The following is a 17071-nucleotide window of genomic DNA, read 5'->3' on the forward strand; positions in this document are numbered from 1 at the left end:
TTTTCTTGTTTGTTGAGGTAGGCCAGTATTGCTACAAAGTTTCCTCTTAGTACCACTTTTGTTGCATGTCATAAGACTTAGTATCTTATGTTTTCCTTTTCATTTTCTCTAGCCTTTTTAAAAATTTCTCCTTGCTCTAAAGCTAAAGGTTGTTCAGGAGTATGTTGTTTAGTCTTCACGTATTTGTGACTTCCCCAGCTTTTTTCTTGTAGCTGACTTCTAGTTTCATATCATTGTGGTCAGAAAAGATGCTTGATAAGATTTCAAATTTCTTAAATTTATTAAGACTTGTCTTGTTTCCAAAAATATGATCTATCTTTGAGAATGTTCCATATGCACTTGAGAAGAATGTATATCCTACTGTTTTTGGATGGAATGTTCTATATATGTCTATTAAGTCCATCTGGTCTGGTGTTTCATTTAAGGCCATTTTTCCCTTGTTGACTTTCTGTTGCATGATCTATCCATTCACATAAGTGAGATGTTGATGTCCCCTACAGTTATTGTGTTGCTGTCACTTTCTCCTTTTAGTTCTGTTAATGGCTGTTTTAAATCCTACTATTGGGTATTTATCCAAAGAACATGAAATCAACAATTCAAGGAGAGTTTTGCAGATCTATGTTCATTGTAGCATTGTTAACTGTTGCTAAGATGTGGAAGCAACCCAAGTGCTCATCAATGAGTGAAAGGATAAAGAAGATATATATATATATATATATACAGTGGAATACTAGTTACCATAAAAAAAAGACAAAATCATGTCATTTGCAACAACATGGATGGAACTTGAGGGTATTATGCTAAGCAAAATAAGTCAGACAAAGACAAACATGATTATTTCACTCATATGTGGAAGATAAACAAACACATGGACAAGGGGAACAGATTAGTGGTTACCAGAGTGGTAAGGGTGGGGGAGGCCACTTTCCTCTTTTTTTTTCTTTCTCTTCTCTTTTCTCCTCTCCCCTGCTCTCCTTTACCCTCTGCTCTTCCTTCCCCTTCCCTTTTCTCCACCTCCCCTGCCCCCTCTCTCATTCTCTTTCTTCTTTATTTTATTCATCAAATATTCATTAACACTTACTATATGTGGGGCCCTATACCAGACAATGGGAACACAATGTTAGACCTGGTGGTTGAATAGAGAAGTGAATATTAATAAAATGATCACAAATTGTGAAGAGTTCTATAAAGGTGAAGAATAGAGAGATACAATAGTAGCTTCCAGAGACCCCGTCTGATCTGGAGTATTTGAGAACACGTCTCTAGCTTTAAACTTAGATCTGAGAGATAAGTTGAATTTAGTAACATTTCTTTTCTCTCTTTTCTGTTTCATTTCTGAGAGAGAAATCTCTCCATCTGCCAGCTGCTGACACATATGGCCCAATGTAACGTTTTGATACCTTCTCTCTTGCTATGCTAGAATTTGCTTAATAATCACTAGAGATTCCCTGAAACTAGGTTTTGGACGTGTATTTGATACTTAACAAGTGTAAAGATGGTATCACAGCAAAATTGACCTTTCTTCTCCCCTATTGACTGGTGCCCCCATAAACATATGTCTCCCTTGCCTTTCTTTTCCCTCTGATTTTCTCAAATTGCACACCCCCTTGGTCTGCTTCACTTGGTTTGGTGCTGGCCTCATCTGTAAACCCAGGCTAGATTCAATCTCTGTAGCTTCCTCATCCCTGTTTCTTCTTCCTGCTAATTTTTCACTAAGTGAAATACATCAAAAATCTTATTAAAGAAAATTTCCAATGTCATGGATATACTTACTAGATTCTAAGGCAGAAATTCATATTGTAATTATTTTTTTAAAGATTGCCACCTGAGCTAACAACTGTTGCCAATCTTTTTTTCTGCTCTTTCTCCCCAAATACCCTCAGTGCATAGTTGTATATTTTAGTTGTGGGTCTTTCTAGTTGTGGGTCTTTCTAGTTGTGGCATGTGGGACCTCACCCCAGCATGGCCTGATGAGTGGTGCCATGTCTGTGACCAGGATTCAAATCAGTGAAACCCTGAGCCACTGATGTGGAGAATGTGAACTTAATCACTTGGCCACGGGGACTCCCTCAATCATATTTTTAATAGCAAGGTATGACTGAAATCAGTTTTACTTGATAAAGCTGAATACTGGAGAGGCTGCAGAGAAAATTGAAATTCTAATTCATTGCTACTGACACGGTAGAATTTGGAGGGTTTATTGGCAATGTCTACCAAAATTTTAAATGTACGTGCTCCTTGGCCCAGCAGATCCTCTTCCAGGACTTGTACAAGTTTTGTAAAGACTTATAATAAAAATTTAAAACAACCAAAAGATCCATCACTAGGGATTGGAGAAATAAATAGTTCAATCATACACGAAGAATCTTGCTGCCAATAAAAGCAATGAGATAAATCAGTATGGACTGACATGGAAAGGTGTTCTCAATATATTGTTAAGGGGGAAAAATCAAGCTATAGAACAATATAGGGACATGATCTTATTTCTGAAAAAAATTACAAGTAGCAACTCTGAAAGAATAAGTGAAAAGTAGTCATCTCTGGGTGGTAGGATATCTGGATATACTCATCATTTTCCCAATATGTCACCTCTGTAATCTTTGAACTTTCAAAATGTGCATGTATTATTTTGTTAAATAAGTAATCATGGCTGTATCATATTATTATATGTTAGTTTACAGTGGAGTTTTTCCCTCCTTTTCTCTTCCCTTTATTTGAGCAGTTTCTGTCCTTCATTTCCTGAAGGAATGTAACAGAAATTTTTTTTAAAAAGCCTTTCCAGTCTTTCTGGCTTTTATGTTCCAAAAGCATAAGCCATCAGGGGGAGAGAATTTCTTATGGGCTTAAACAAAATGTTTTATTCAGCAGAAAGAAGAAGGAAGAGTCTCCTCCAGACTAGGCAAAGATGCCACTTGACTGAGGTGATGAGGGAGGGAAAGCGGGAGGCTATCAGAGGGAGACAGAGCTCTTTTAAGTTCATAGAGCAGAAATAACCCACATACTGTTCTCAGTAGCTGGCTGGCAGGGCAGGGATGATGGGTAGGAATAGGTAAGATTCCAGAAAATAGATGTATCTAGGCCAGGAGTTGCAGCTCAGAGACCTACAGGGGCTAGAGAAGTAACATAAAGGAGGGAAGCACAATGGTTATAAAAGACTAGGAGGAGTGGTGGGCCATGGCATCCTGGAGCAGCTCTTACTCAGGGTCTGCCTGTTGCTGCCCAACAGGAGTAGGGGCCCAGCGTTGCCAGAATTTTTGATATTTTTTTCTTCTCTCCAAAGCCCCCCAGTATATAGTTGTGTATTCTAGCTGTAGGTCCTTCTTGGTTATTCTATGCAGGATACTGCCTCAGCATGGATTGATGAGTGGTTCCATGTTTGAGGCCTGGATCCGAACTGGTGGAACCTTGGGCCTCCAAAGTGGAGCACATGAACTTAACCACTTGGCCATGGAGCTGGCCCCTCTTTTGATTTTTTTACATCAAAGTTTAAGTTAAAAACTCTTAATTTTTAATTGGCTCAAATGTGCAGGTCAAACTAAGTGTACCTGTCTGAGTACATTTGGGGTGCTATAACAAAATATCAACTGGGTGGCTTATAAACAACAGAAACAATTCCAGTTCTGTAGGCTGGGAAGTCTAAGGTGAAGGCACCAGAAGATTCAGTATTTGGTGAAGTCCCACTTCCTGGTTCATAGTCATCTTATCACTGTGTCCTCCCATGGTGCAAGGGGTAAGGGAGCTCTCTGGGACCTCTTTTTTAAGGGCACTAATCCCATTCACAAGCATTCCACCCTCATGACCTAAGCACCTCCTAAAGGCCCCAGCTCCAAATCCCATCATTTGGAGGTTAAGATTTCAACACGTGAATTTGAGAGAGGAACATAAACATTCAGTCCACTGCCGTAGCTATGGCCACACATGTGTGAACAGATCAAGGCAGAAGTGGCCACCTTATGAAAAAGTTCCTGTACTCCAAACATTGGCCAAGGAGCAGGATGTGTGAGCATCTCTCTCCTGAGGCGGCAGTTAGACCAGGACCATATGCTCCTTCCCACCTCCAATGCCTTGCTTAAGACCCAGAACCATAGATGATGGATTAAAGAAGAAGAGAGATGAGGGGACAAGAAACCCAAGAGGACCTGATGTGATGCTTTTTATCTGCTAGTATAGGTGAATGGAGACACAGAGTCAGAAATGAAATTGAGTAAAGGAAAGAATCATTGATAATATAGATTATTTTTTGTAAACCTTGTAGGAAAAACAGAAGTGCTCTGCCCAGCCCCCTGTGGAGCCAGTTTTTCTTAAGAACCACAGCCCTGGGGCTCTTTTTGCTGCCTGAACACTGCCATCATGGGTCACATGCATGCTTCTTGGAAGGGCTTGTTCCAGTAGGCTCTGCCCTTCCACCACAGCATCTCCACCTGGCTGAAGTTAATATATGATGACACAAAAGAGTAGATCTACAAACTAGCTAATAAGGGCCTGACCCCCTCACAAATTGATGTGGTACTGAGAAACTCACATGGAACTACACAAGTGTGCTTTCTGATAGGCAATAAAATCTTGAGAATTCTTAATTACAAAGGATTAAAGGTCTTAAGTCTTACTTAAGAAAGCTGTTGAAGTTTGAAAGCATCTTGAGAGGAACAGAAAGGATAAGGATGCTAAATTCCATCTGATTCTGATTGAGAACCATATTCACCAGTTGGTTAGATATTATAAGACTAGACAAGTTCTCTCCTTCACTTAGAAATATGAGTCATCCACAGCCTCTCCCTGGTTGCATAGATTTGTCTATGTACTCAAGCAATAAATCATTGTTTAACTAGAAAAATAAAAGAGAACCACAGCCCCAGTCTGGCTTTGGCTTTTTGCTCCTGCTATCTCTTCTTTCCCACCCACTCCAGATGTGGTTCTTTCTCTTCCTGCTCAGCCCATGCCAGGAAGCCTCAGTGCCCCATCATCTGCCACTGTCATCAAGACACAAGAGAAAGTTAGGTCCATGTAAGTGGGGTTATTAGTGAGATTCAGAAGGGAGGACTTTTATTTCTGGGGTTGTGAGAAAAGTGAGTTTCTGAAATCCCCTACTGGAACCCAGAACAAAGAGATACAATGTCATAAGGAGGGTTTTGTTGCTTTGGTGCATTAAATAGTATAAATTGGCCATATTATGTCATGTTATGAGAGCTGGCCTGGAAAACTAAACCAACTGTTGATTTAAAAAATGAAATATGGGGAGAGACATTTTGAATTCCACTACCCTACAATTAAACCTCAGGTTCCCTTCACCAGTGCCCTCTCTTCCATCCCTACTTTCCCTCCCTTATTTTGCCCACTGATTCTTAAGCTTCAGTTCATACCTATACACAGATGAGTTAAAACCTGGACTTCAAGTGCAACTTCTCCTCTGAGCACCAGACACACACTTTCTGCAGCCTGGGGCGTATATGAGCCTGAGCTGTCCAGAAGGTTCCAGACACTTATGGGAATTTTCATAAAGAACTCCCTGGAGATTAGGGGGTGAGAAAAAGGAGGAGAAATGAAACCAGGTACATGAGGGGTACTGTAGATATTAAACCAACTTGCTGCTTTTCCTTTTCAGCTTGAGGGGTGACTTGGGTTCTGAGCTTGTTTTCCAGAGGATTTATGAGTTTGCTTTGCAGAAGAAAGAGAGTACCTTTGGGGAGGTTGTGATCACCTAATGGCAGGTCCTCAGCAGCCCTGGAAGTCCAGAAGTCAGATTTCCCAGGGACTAATTGGGAGTGACATGTGTTTCCCCAAATCTCCTCCTACCAAGTCCCTTAGCTCCATAAAATACCCCTGTTTCTGTTCTTAGGGAGGTGGATTTGAGGGAACCCAGGCTCCCACCTACTCTTTTTGACAGTTTGAATAAATCTTTCTCCATTTCTAAGCATTGATGTCTCAGTGTTGGCTTCCTGTGCATCAGGCACACAAACTTGAGATTAAGAGTTTCAGTATCAATTTTGGCAAGCCAGTCAGGAGTCTTGTGCCTGTGGCTGGATGGTCCTGGTGAGAGTTCCAGTGGTTGGTGGTCCCCAGAGGCTGTGGGTAAGTCTTCACCTGGGATACTTCCCATGAGGCTCCTCCCTTCTGGCTAGGGTGTCTGCTGCCCTAGGCACAATGCTCCCTTGGAGTGGAGAAACACTTTGGACTTCAGTTTTTGTTTGTGGGTATGCTTTTGTCTTATATGTGAGTCTTGTCAGTTGAGTCACCATGACATGTGCAGTCATGAATTTTCTGCCTCTCCATTTGCATTTTGTGTGAGTGATTCATTGGAAAAGAAGGTCCCTCATTTGGGAGAGATCCAAGGGATTATCGGACTTCACCTTCTGTTTTCGTCCTGCAAGAGTCAGTTTTGCATTTATTTGGTGAGTCAATACAACTCTCCCAGTCACCAATCTCTGTATCTCCATTTGCATTTTGAATGCATGAAAGCAGGGATCCTCATTTGGGAAAGATCTAGGAGATTGTTGGACTTCATCTTTTGTTTTTGACCTGCAGGAGTTGGATTCCTCTCTGTTTGGGTGTATCTGGCTTGTGTGTGTGTGTGTGTGTGTGTGTGTAAGTTGGTTGATTTGATTGAAATGGGCATGTTCTCAGAGTTATTGGTAGTGGTGGTGGTCCAGAGGGGAATGTGGCATAGATTGGAAGGTGGCTCAGAAGGCGGAATGGGGTGGCCCAGTGCTCCCTGCCCCATCATGGCAGCAGGAGTGACCCCAACAGTAGTAGTGATGGTGGTGGTGGGAGGGGTGGCCTTAGGGCATGTGGGCTCCTCTATGTTAGGCCCAGGGGCCATGAGCAGCATGGCAGTGGCAGTGGTGGGAGGAGCTGGGCACCTAATTGCTTTGCTGTGAGCTGGACACCAGGCTGGAGTCAGAAGAAATATTTCCTTGGGCCTAATGAGAAGGCTGTGCTGGGGACTAACCCTGAGTAGAATCCCAATAACTCTGATGATCAAGAAAAGTTAGGATATTTTTGGAGTCTGCTTTTGAAAGCCACACAAGTAGTAAGCCAGCCACCTATTGACTGCTCTAAATTAGGAGAGGTCCAACAAGGCCCTGAGGACAATCTCTCTGCGTTTCTTCCCAGAGGCTATGGGACTGCCTTTGGCTATAAACCCTAAGGCCCAGGGCAGTACAGTTAATACCTGTTGTTGGGGCCCAGGGCAGACCACCCCAAAATATCCCACAATGACATATTGGCTATTTTGAATTGAAGTTACTTGTGTAGCTAAAAGGGCTTGCTGACCCTCCTGTCTCTGTTCCCCTGAAAGCAGAAAATGAATCTCCCATGTGAAGGGTGTTCTCCCTGCATCCTTATCACCAGAGCTAGGGGATTGAGGGCCAAGAAGCTGCATAAACAAACCTTGCTAATTTACTATCTCATCCTAAATTCCCCAATAATTACCTGCCCCACACCTAAGTTTCTTTGTCCTGCCAATTTTTCACAAATTTGCTTCTTGATGTAAAAGATATATATCCTGCCTGTTTTGTTCACTCTCTAAGCATTATTTCTTTATGGTCTCCAAAAAGTATGTATTAAACTGGGTTTTTCTCCTGTTAATCTGGTCTTGTGTCAATTTTACTATTAGACCAGCCATAAGAACCTAAAAGGGAAGAAAGGGGATTCTCCCTGCCCTGACACTATTTCATATCTCAAAGTACTACAGATATATCCATTGGAATCGCCAAAATTTGTCTATAGTTCCTGACGACATAAAAGAGGTATCAGGAAAAGGAGAGATCAAAAGATTTCTGGAGCCCCTTACTTGTGAAATAGGATCTAAACACAGAAGCATTCTTTTCTGTATGTACCAGACTGCCCTGTTCCTCCTCTAGGGAGGGACATGCTACCTAAGTTAGTGGCCCCAATAAGCTGGAAACAAGATAGAGATCCAAGCCCCTAAAAGTTGGGGAATTGAGCTCATGGCCCTATTGCAAGATATACCAGTACCTAAGAAAGAAGAGATTCCCCTATCACTGCCCCTGGTGAAACAATACCCCTTGATCCCAGAAGCCATAAGAGGACTCTTTCCTGTAATCAATAGGCTTTTAGAACAAGGATTGATCAGGCCAAGGAGATTCCCATGGAACATACCCATTTTACCCATTAAAAGGCTGGAAATGGGAATATAGATTTGTTGAAGACATTACGGCTGTCAATGCTATACAGTGCTGGATTTAAAAGATGCTTTTGGATCCTGATCCCCCACCACCCCCAGGTGATGTCTGATCACACTTCCCTGCCTTCAGCAGGAATTTTGATAGGTTGGTGTGACTTTGTGATTTATAATCAGAACTACCTTCATTTCATTTGTGGCACAAAGCTCCTAAAACCCTTGTAATTTCTGATATAAGAGCCAAAAGGACATCTTTTTTTTTTTTATAACAATTACTTTTGTCCTCAGTTCCTGAAATAACTCCAGATTATAAAAGTGAAAATGGTGTCCTTTGCTATCCATAAGATTTCCCTTTCAATCACACCTGAATTTATGTAAATAAGGTGACTTTTGGAAAGCCCCTAAGGGTAGAGGCTCTATCCAGGGGAACAAATTGTGTGATTAGAGGGTTGGAACTTTCAGCCACATCCCCTTCCCTACACCTACAAGGAGGGGAGAGGGGCTGAAGATTGAGTTCAATATGGGGTTCAGAGAGCTTCTGGGTTGTGAACACAGGGAGATTTGGGGAGAGCGGCATGCCCAGAGAGAGCTTGGGAGCTCCACATCCTTCTCCCACATGTCTTGCTCTATGCATCCCCTCCATCTGGCTACTAAGTAAAATGTTTTCCTGAGTTCTGTGAGGTGCTCTATCAAAATGGCTTAATCAAATCCAAATGAGGGGAGTTGTGGGAACCTCTGGCCTGTGGCTGGTTGAGCAGAAGCACAGGTGACAACCTGGACATGCAATTGGTATAAAAAATGGAAGGCAAAGGGTAATCTTGTGGGATCTGATGTTATCTCTAGATAGATAGAGTCACAAATATCTAAAAATACTGTTAACTACTTAGGGTTTGAATATCAGAAGCCCAGAGAACCCTGTTCCCAGACAGGAGGGAAGCAGTCACTCAAGTTGCGACTCCTACTATCCATCGACAATTGCGTGGATTTTTTAGGAATGGCAGACTTCTGTCGAATTTGGATACTCAACTTCAGGTTAATTTTAAAACCTCTATTTGAGGCCTTAAAGGGAAGATACCTCAAGCCTTTGATGTGGATACAAGAGTGCCAGAATGTGTTCAATCAAGTTAAAGAAAAATTAACTGCCCCAGCCTTGGGACTCCCAGATTTGAGAAAGCCCTTTGATCTCTTTGTAAAGGAAATCAGGGCCTTAGTCTGGGAGTCCTGGCCCAGAACCTCAGGCCCAGCAGGATGCCCATGGCCTATTTTACTAAGCAGTTGGATCAGTCAAAGGTTAGCCACCTTGGTTCTTAGCCATTGCCACCGCCCGTGACATACTACAAGAAGCTGAAAAGTTCACATTGGAGCAGCCCACCATGGTGCACACTCCCCACTGTGCCCTCCCTTTATTAGAACAGAAAGGAGGATATCAGCTAACCTTAAGATCAGTCTATTTTATTAGACAAGACAGAGATAAATTTAAAGGCTATTTCTACCTTAAACCCTGCAGCCCTCCTACCTACCAAGTCAAATAGACTCCCTTTCATGATTGTCTTCAGACCATTGAACAGGTGTTCTCAAGCCAACCTGATTTGACTGACCAACTGTTGGAGCAGCCAGACTTGGAACTGTTCACTGATGGAAGCAGCTTCATGGATCAGGGGCAATGTTGAGCAGGTTATGCAGTTGTCACCCTACAGGACACCATGGAAGCAAAGGCTCTACCTCCAGATATTTAAGCTGAAAAGGCTGAGTTTATGGCCCTAACTAAGGCTCTTCAAATAGTTAAAGACAACAGAGTACAGACCGGAAATATGCCATTTTAGTGGTCCATGCCCCTGGGGCCATATGGAAAGATAGGGGACTCTTGACTGCTATAAGTTGGGACATAAAATACTCCCAGGAAATATTGACCTTATTAGAGGCCATTAATTACCCATGGCAGTAGCCATCATACACAGCCCTCAACATCAGAAAGGGAAACCTTTGGAAACCAGAGGCAATCAACTGGCTGATCAGGCAGTGAAGACTGCTGCTAGGACTGAGTTTCAAGGCACTATTGGTTCCCTTAGTTCTCCAAGTTGACTTTGCTATATTCCAGCCTAGCTACACACAGATAGATTTAGACAGAGCCAGAGAATGGAGATTTGACTTTTCTTCTCTGGAGCATCCAGGCTGGAAATCAGTAACTCAGTACTCAGTAAATCACTAACTCAGAAGGACTCATCCTGGTACCTGAAGCCCTTCTGGGAGAAATTGTTAATCAAATCCATCAGAGCACTCATTATTGGAAAGTTATGCCACCTTGAAATGGATCTAAAGCTATTTAATTTGTCCTAATTTGCAATGGACCACTAAGAAAGTCACCAAAAATGTGTGATCTGTGCCAAAAACAATCCCAGGACAGGGTCACCCTTCTTGAACAAGGGGGTTCAACATCAAAGAGCAGTCTCCTGTGAGGACTGGAAAGTGGACTTTAATATAATGCTTGGAGCCTCTGGGAATGTCAAGTAACTCATAGATACCTTCACAGGGTGCACTGAAGCTTTCCCTTCCAGAACAGAGAAGGCTGCCAAAGTGACCAAAGTTTTGTTAAAGGGGATCATTCCCAGGAACAGAATTCCACTGTTGACCCAGAGAGACAACAGAGGCACATTTATCTCCCAAATAATCCAGGAAGCATCAAATCCTTGGTGGATCACTTGGAAATTCCACAACTCACGGTGGCCTGAGTTTTCAGGAAAGAAAAGATAACCACATAATAAAGAAGATGATTGCGAAAATCTGTCAGGAAACTAATTTAACCTGGGAAAGTTTTTGTTAAAACCATTTCACACTTTTCACTCCAGCTTGGACAGAATGTCTATAACATTCATTCAAAGAAAGAACAAAGGGTAGAAACACTCTTCCTTCTACGTCTTTAGGAACGTCTTTATAACATGCATGCAGTAAAGAGTGCTGTGTGAAAAACGTTCTTTAAGAGATTCCTAAAGATCTAGAAAGAAGAGTCTTTCTTGCCTCTGTTATCTCAAGGGATGGATGTAATAAATATTCTGTCCTAGCTGTAGTCAAATGTTTGAAACTTCTGACACAAAATGTGCCTTTTGAGAAAAGTGTGAGCTGAGGTCTGTGAGAGAACACTTTCGCTGTATGTGGGTGAGCACTTGGCTGAAGGCCGTGAAGTACAATATTGAATGACTTCTGTGAAGATCTTCATAATAAGCCAGAAGCAAGAGTGTTTCTCCTCTGTGTGATCTCATGGAATGGAAAAGAGAGATATTCTATCTTGGCTGTAGTGAAGTTTGAAATCTTGCGCAGGACAAGCTTCCCAAGCAGCACTTATACATTACGTTCAGACAGAGCATTCTTATTGCATTTAGGGGAGATTCTGCCTGTATGCCATCAAGTGCAGTTTGTTAAAAATGATCTCTGGAAATGTTCCTAAAGAGGTAGAACCAGGCTTGTTTCTACCCTGTGCAGGTTCTTGGAATGTATCTTATAGGATTTCCATCCTAGCTGTACTGAAAAGATTACAATCTTTGAAATGAATATGTTACTACGAGGCGAGTTTTAGCCTGGGATAAGAGAGCGAACCTTGCATGTGACTTAATGTCTGAGTGTATGCCATAACGAGCACTGTTTGAAAACTGTTCTTTAAGAGGTTCTTAAAGAACAAGAAGGAAGAGTGTTTCTTGCCTCTGTTATCTCAAGGGATGGATATAATAGATATTCTGTCCCAGCTGCAGTCAAATGTTTGAACCCTCTGACACAAAATGGGATTTTACAGGTAGGTGATTGCTGAGTGCTGTGAGAGAATTACTTCAATGTGTGCATGTGAGCACTTGGTTGAAGGAAGTAAAGTGCGATATTGCATGAGTTATGCAAGATCTTCAGAAAGAGCCAGAAGAAAAAGTGTTTCTCCTCCTTGTGAGCTCATGGCAGGGATAGTCTGCCATGATCAAGACGTGCCAATATCAAGACAGATATTCTGTCTCAGCTCTAGTGAAGTTTGAAATCTCAGATAGAGCAATGTTCCCCAGCAGCTACTTATGTGCTATGTTCAGAGAGAGCATTCTTATTGTGTGATAAGGAGCTTGTGTCAGTATGTCCTCAAGTGCAGTTTGTTAAAAATGTTCTCCTGAGGTGTTCCTAAAGATGTAGAAGCTAGAGCTTTCTTACCCAGTATTCATTCCTTGAATGGGTGTTATAGGCATTCTTTCCAAGCTGTACTGAAAATATTGAAATCTCCAAAAGAACATGTTCCTAGCAGTGAGTTAAAAGCAGGAGTGAGACAGTGTACATCATTACAGGTGAGTGAGGGGTTGACTGAATGCTATAAACAGCACTGGTTGAAAACTGTTCTTTAAGAGTGTCTTAAAGACCTATATGGGAGAGTGTTTCTTGCCTTTGTTATCTCAAGGGATGGATGTAATAGATATTCTGTCCCAGATGCAGTCAAATGTTTGAAACCTCTGACAGAAAATCTGCCTTTTGAGATAGGTGCTTGCTGAGTGCCGTGGGAGAATTCTTTCCCTTTCTGCAGGTGAGCACTCAATCAAAGGAAGTAAAGTGCAATATTGCGTGAGTTATACAAGATCTTCACAAAGAGCAGGAGCAAGAGTGTTTCTCCTCCTTGTTATCGCATCACAAGGAAGTGATATATATTCTGTCTTGGCTCTAGGAAAGTTTGAAGTGTCACCTTGAACAAGCTTCCCTAGCAACCATTTATGCACTGTGTTCAGACAGAGCATTCTTACATTTGTTGAGGGAGGCTCTGTCTCTATGTCATCAAGTGCAGTTTGTTAACGGTGTTCTCCAAATATCTTCCTAAAGACATAGAAGCAAGTGTTACTACCCTCGTTCATTCTTTGAATGTAGGTTCTACTTATACTGTCCTAGCTGTAGTGAAAATTTGCAATCCCTTAAACCACAATGTGACTAAGAGGGGAGTATAACCTGGGCTAAGGGAGAGCTTTTTTTATTGCACATGAGTGAGAGACTCTCTGTCATCCCCAAAGAGAGCTGTTGGGAGAATGTTACTCCAGTTCCTTTCAGCACACATTTTAAATGTGTTGCATCATTCCTTTGATCTCTGCTCAATGACGCATGCACTGTAAAGGCTGAGGTAATATGTCCTTTGGTAATTTTTTACAAATGCCTGGGAGAGTTCATTAAATGAAGTTTACATTAATAACTCTTTTTGAGGAAAAATAAATTTTAAAAACCCAGCTTCTCCTTTTAACACTGTTGACTTAAAGTCTTTCTGCCTGATTTGGACAAATAAGAACCTCCACATACACTTCCAAAATGTCTCTGAAATTATGCTACAGCTAGTGCTTCCTTATCTGCACACACATTTAAAAGTTTATGAGATTTTTGAATTTAGGGAGGCACGTTATGGCTATTTAAAAATTAAACTGCTGATTTTGATGGGGTACATACTCCTCTTCATAAACACATCTCTTTTCCGTGTAATCAAATATCACATTTCACAAATACATGATCAAAATTTTAACTGTTATGGCAAAATGTATCTACATTATTGATTTCTTTATACTAACTATCATGTTACATATTATGTCTGTTGTCATCATTACTGTTTACACCTCACTGAAATTACCTCACTCCCCCTTTCCTCCTGCCCCCCATGGCTTTTGTCAATTCTGTATTCTTTCCTTTGCTCTCAGACTATCAGCTGTCATTTGTTGTTGTTAATAACATTTGAGAGTCACTATGTCTTAATCTACTAATTTTATTCTATTTTTTGATTGTTGAGAAAACAGAATGTTAAACCATATGAAAAGTGGTGAAACCATATGAAAATTTAGTAATTGTTTAATGTGTTTCAGTGAGATGTTTCACACATGGCTGTTCCAGGATGGATTCCATCACTGGTCAGATACCTCCTTACTCATGTGTGTCTATGTATGAATAACTTAAGTATTGAAATAAACTCCCAATACAATGATTCCATATTCCACATAAACAAACAAAATAATAATTCATCTCCCAAATTTGAAGACTCTAATTTATCATTTAGTTTGTATTATGCGTTTTGAGTTTACTGCTTTCCCAATTGTTGGAACAATTGACTGCCTGAAACCATCCAGGTTTGTTTTCATTGTAACTTGCATATATTTGTCATGGAAAATGTTTTCTATGCATGACTCTCAGGAGTCATGCATTTTTTACATCTTTGTTCCTCAGACTATAGATCAGTGGATGCAGCATTGGAAGGAAAATGGTATAGAACACAGATGCCACCTGTGCCTGGGTCAGGGATGGTGTTATCAGGCTTCAAATATGTGAAAATCAGGGACTCAAAGAAGACAGTTAACACCCATGAGGTGAGGCACACAGGTAGAAAAGGCTTTCAGTCTGCCTACTGCAGACTGCATCCTGAGGATGGCTGAGATGATGGCAGCGTAAGTGACAGTGATGATGTGGAAACAATTACAAAGAGTGAACCCAGCCAGAATGAAGATCACTATTTCTATGCTGAACGTATCTACACAGGACAGTGCCAAAAGAGCTGTAGTGTCACAGAAAAAATGACTGATGCTGGAATCACAGAATGCCAAACTGCTTATCACAGAGAAGGATATCAGAGAATTTGTGAAGCCTATGGTGTATGGCATAACTCCCAGTCAGTTACACACTTTCTGGGACTTAACCATCAGGCACAAGGGATTGCAGATTGCTACATAGCTATCATAGACCATTGATCCCTAAAGAAAACATCAACTACAAAACAGACCCACAAAAAAGTACATTTGAATAAAGCAGCTGACAAAGGAGATGGTTTTCTCTTCATATTGGAAATTTACCAGGGCCTGGGGTTTTACAGTAGAGGAATAAAATATCTCAATGATGCTAAATGGCTAGAAGTACATAGATGTATAAAGTTGAGCGTCAATTCTGATTAACATGATTAGTCCAAGGTTCCTCAAAACAGTGAACAAATATAGAGTAACATCAAGAAAAGGCTGACTCGTAGTTCAGGGTGATTTGTAAGTCCAGAGAGGATGAAGAGAATCCTCTCAGTGAAACTGCTCTCAGCCATTTTTATCAACTCAGGACTTTGACTTACCCGCTGAATAACAATAATTAAAGTTAGAGAAGAATTCATATCTAAAGAGCTGATACTCAAAGGTGACTTAGACTACAATAATGGGAGAGTAACAGATGGAAAGCAAATATTTAATGACTTCAACTTAATTGAGAATTTATACATGATTTTTATTTTTTATAGAAGTGAGAGACGTGAAAAATTTCAAAGTTCACAGTTGTGTGGAGCTGGTAGCACTGTAACAGATATTTGTCTGGAATGATTTTGAAGTGATTCCACCTGAAATGTACCATCCTCTACCCCAGTACATCACTGGGCCAGAAATCATATACTTAGAAATTTATCTACTGGAATTAATTAGGTACCCTTAGAAAATAGAGAGGTCACTTAGGAAAGGAGCTTCCATAATTTGGGAATTTAATGATACTTTTGCGTGACAGTCTTAGTTTTTCAACACATAACTACTTTACAAGGTTGTTTTAGGAACTTAAGATCTTAGATGAACACAGTTCATAGTTCTTTAGACTCAAAAAAGCTTTGTTAAATTTTGTAAAGTGTACATATGTGTGTCTATATGTGAAAGAAACATCCTGCTTACATGTTAATGCTAAAATTCATTATATATTTTTTTTTATCACGTACTCTTTCTTTCTATTCGTGAGCTAAGACCAAATGAGGAATTTAATCTATGACACAGTAAAATTGTTTTTTGTGTGTGGTTAGTGCATGTGTTGGTTTCCAACAAAAAGTACATGGTTATCTGTGACATCAGGTGATAGAGCCAATTCATTGCCAAACAGTAGTTTTCGAGTCAAGCCTATACACAGTAAAATGAATGTGATTTGTTATATTTAAAATAAAGAACTAAAATATAAGGTGATCTTACTAGAAATTAGAGAATTTATTTGCCTAATTCAATTGACATAAGTATGTGGTAAATAACTAAATATGAAACTAGCGTGATATGAATCCACATTTGTTTCAGACATTTAACACTGTACTTGAGTAACCCAAAGGTACTTGATGCTATACTGAGAATACTTAATCATTCAGTGTCTCCGGTGTTCACAAGTGTTTCTATTCATTTATCCATTCATTTGTTTAACAAACATTTAGTCGATGAAGGCATTGTATCTTGCCTGTAATTAAAGGCACTTTTCTTAAGGCTTACCAGAAGATACAGGCATGTAAAAAGGAAAAGTTTCTCAGTGTGAGAAACACATCCATAGAGAATTACTGGAAGAAGAGGATGATAAAATTAGACTTACCTTGGATTTAGTCATCCAAAGAAAATCCTCTTCTTTTTCGGATATTTCTCATCTATTTTCAAGTTGATGATCAGACAACAAGAGGAGAAAACACTGCAATAATCACCAAACTCACCATTAATTTTTGGCATATAATTATATTTGCCTGATTTATAATTCTGAATCTTATGAATTGTCAATATAATGGCTTGAAATTTATTGTTGCTGCTGCTGCTTCTGCTGTTGGCACAGAGCTCTATTTCTTACATAATGGATCCCTATTAATATCATGAAGTTGATGAAAAAAATATCGATGGTTTTGATGACAGCTCTGGGTATTGTGTATATTACACTCCATTAATAGGATAAAAATAAGAGCCAAATTAACAAAGTAATAGTTTGTTTACATTCTTGAGAATTAAAATAGAATTTTTTAGCTCAAACCCAGATTTCTGTTCAGGATTAGTTTGGTTCTGAGTGTATTTCTGAAGCTGTCATAGACAAAGAATTGTCTTCTGAAATCTATTGTGTTCAGCAGTCTTCTTATACCAACATCTCTTCCTCAAACTCTCAAACTTATATCAATCAATTTGTTAATTAATGTCTTGGATCCCTTGA

At 40.3% G+C, this 17071-nt stretch overlaps 2 pseudogenes; one reads left to right on the plus strand and one right to left on the minus strand.

The window, feature by feature from the left end:
- Nucleotides 1-4350: 4350 nt before the first annotated feature.
- On the plus strand, nt 4351-4813 carry LOC106839463 (small ribosomal subunit protein uS15-like; annotated as a pseudogene).
- A 9465-nt stretch (nt 4814-14278) lies between these two features.
- LOC106839462 (olfactory receptor 8I2-like) lies at nt 14279-15200 on the minus strand (annotated as a pseudogene).
- Between the last annotated feature and the right edge of the window lie 1871 nt (nt 15201-17071).

The sequence above is a fragment of the Equus asinus genome, chromosome 19 (assembly GCF_041296235.1).
Source record: "Equus asinus isolate D_3611 breed Donkey chromosome 19, EquAss-T2T_v2, whole genome shotgun sequence".
In the NCBI taxonomy this organism is placed as follows: Eukaryota; Metazoa; Chordata; class Mammalia; order Perissodactyla; family Equidae; genus Equus; species Equus asinus.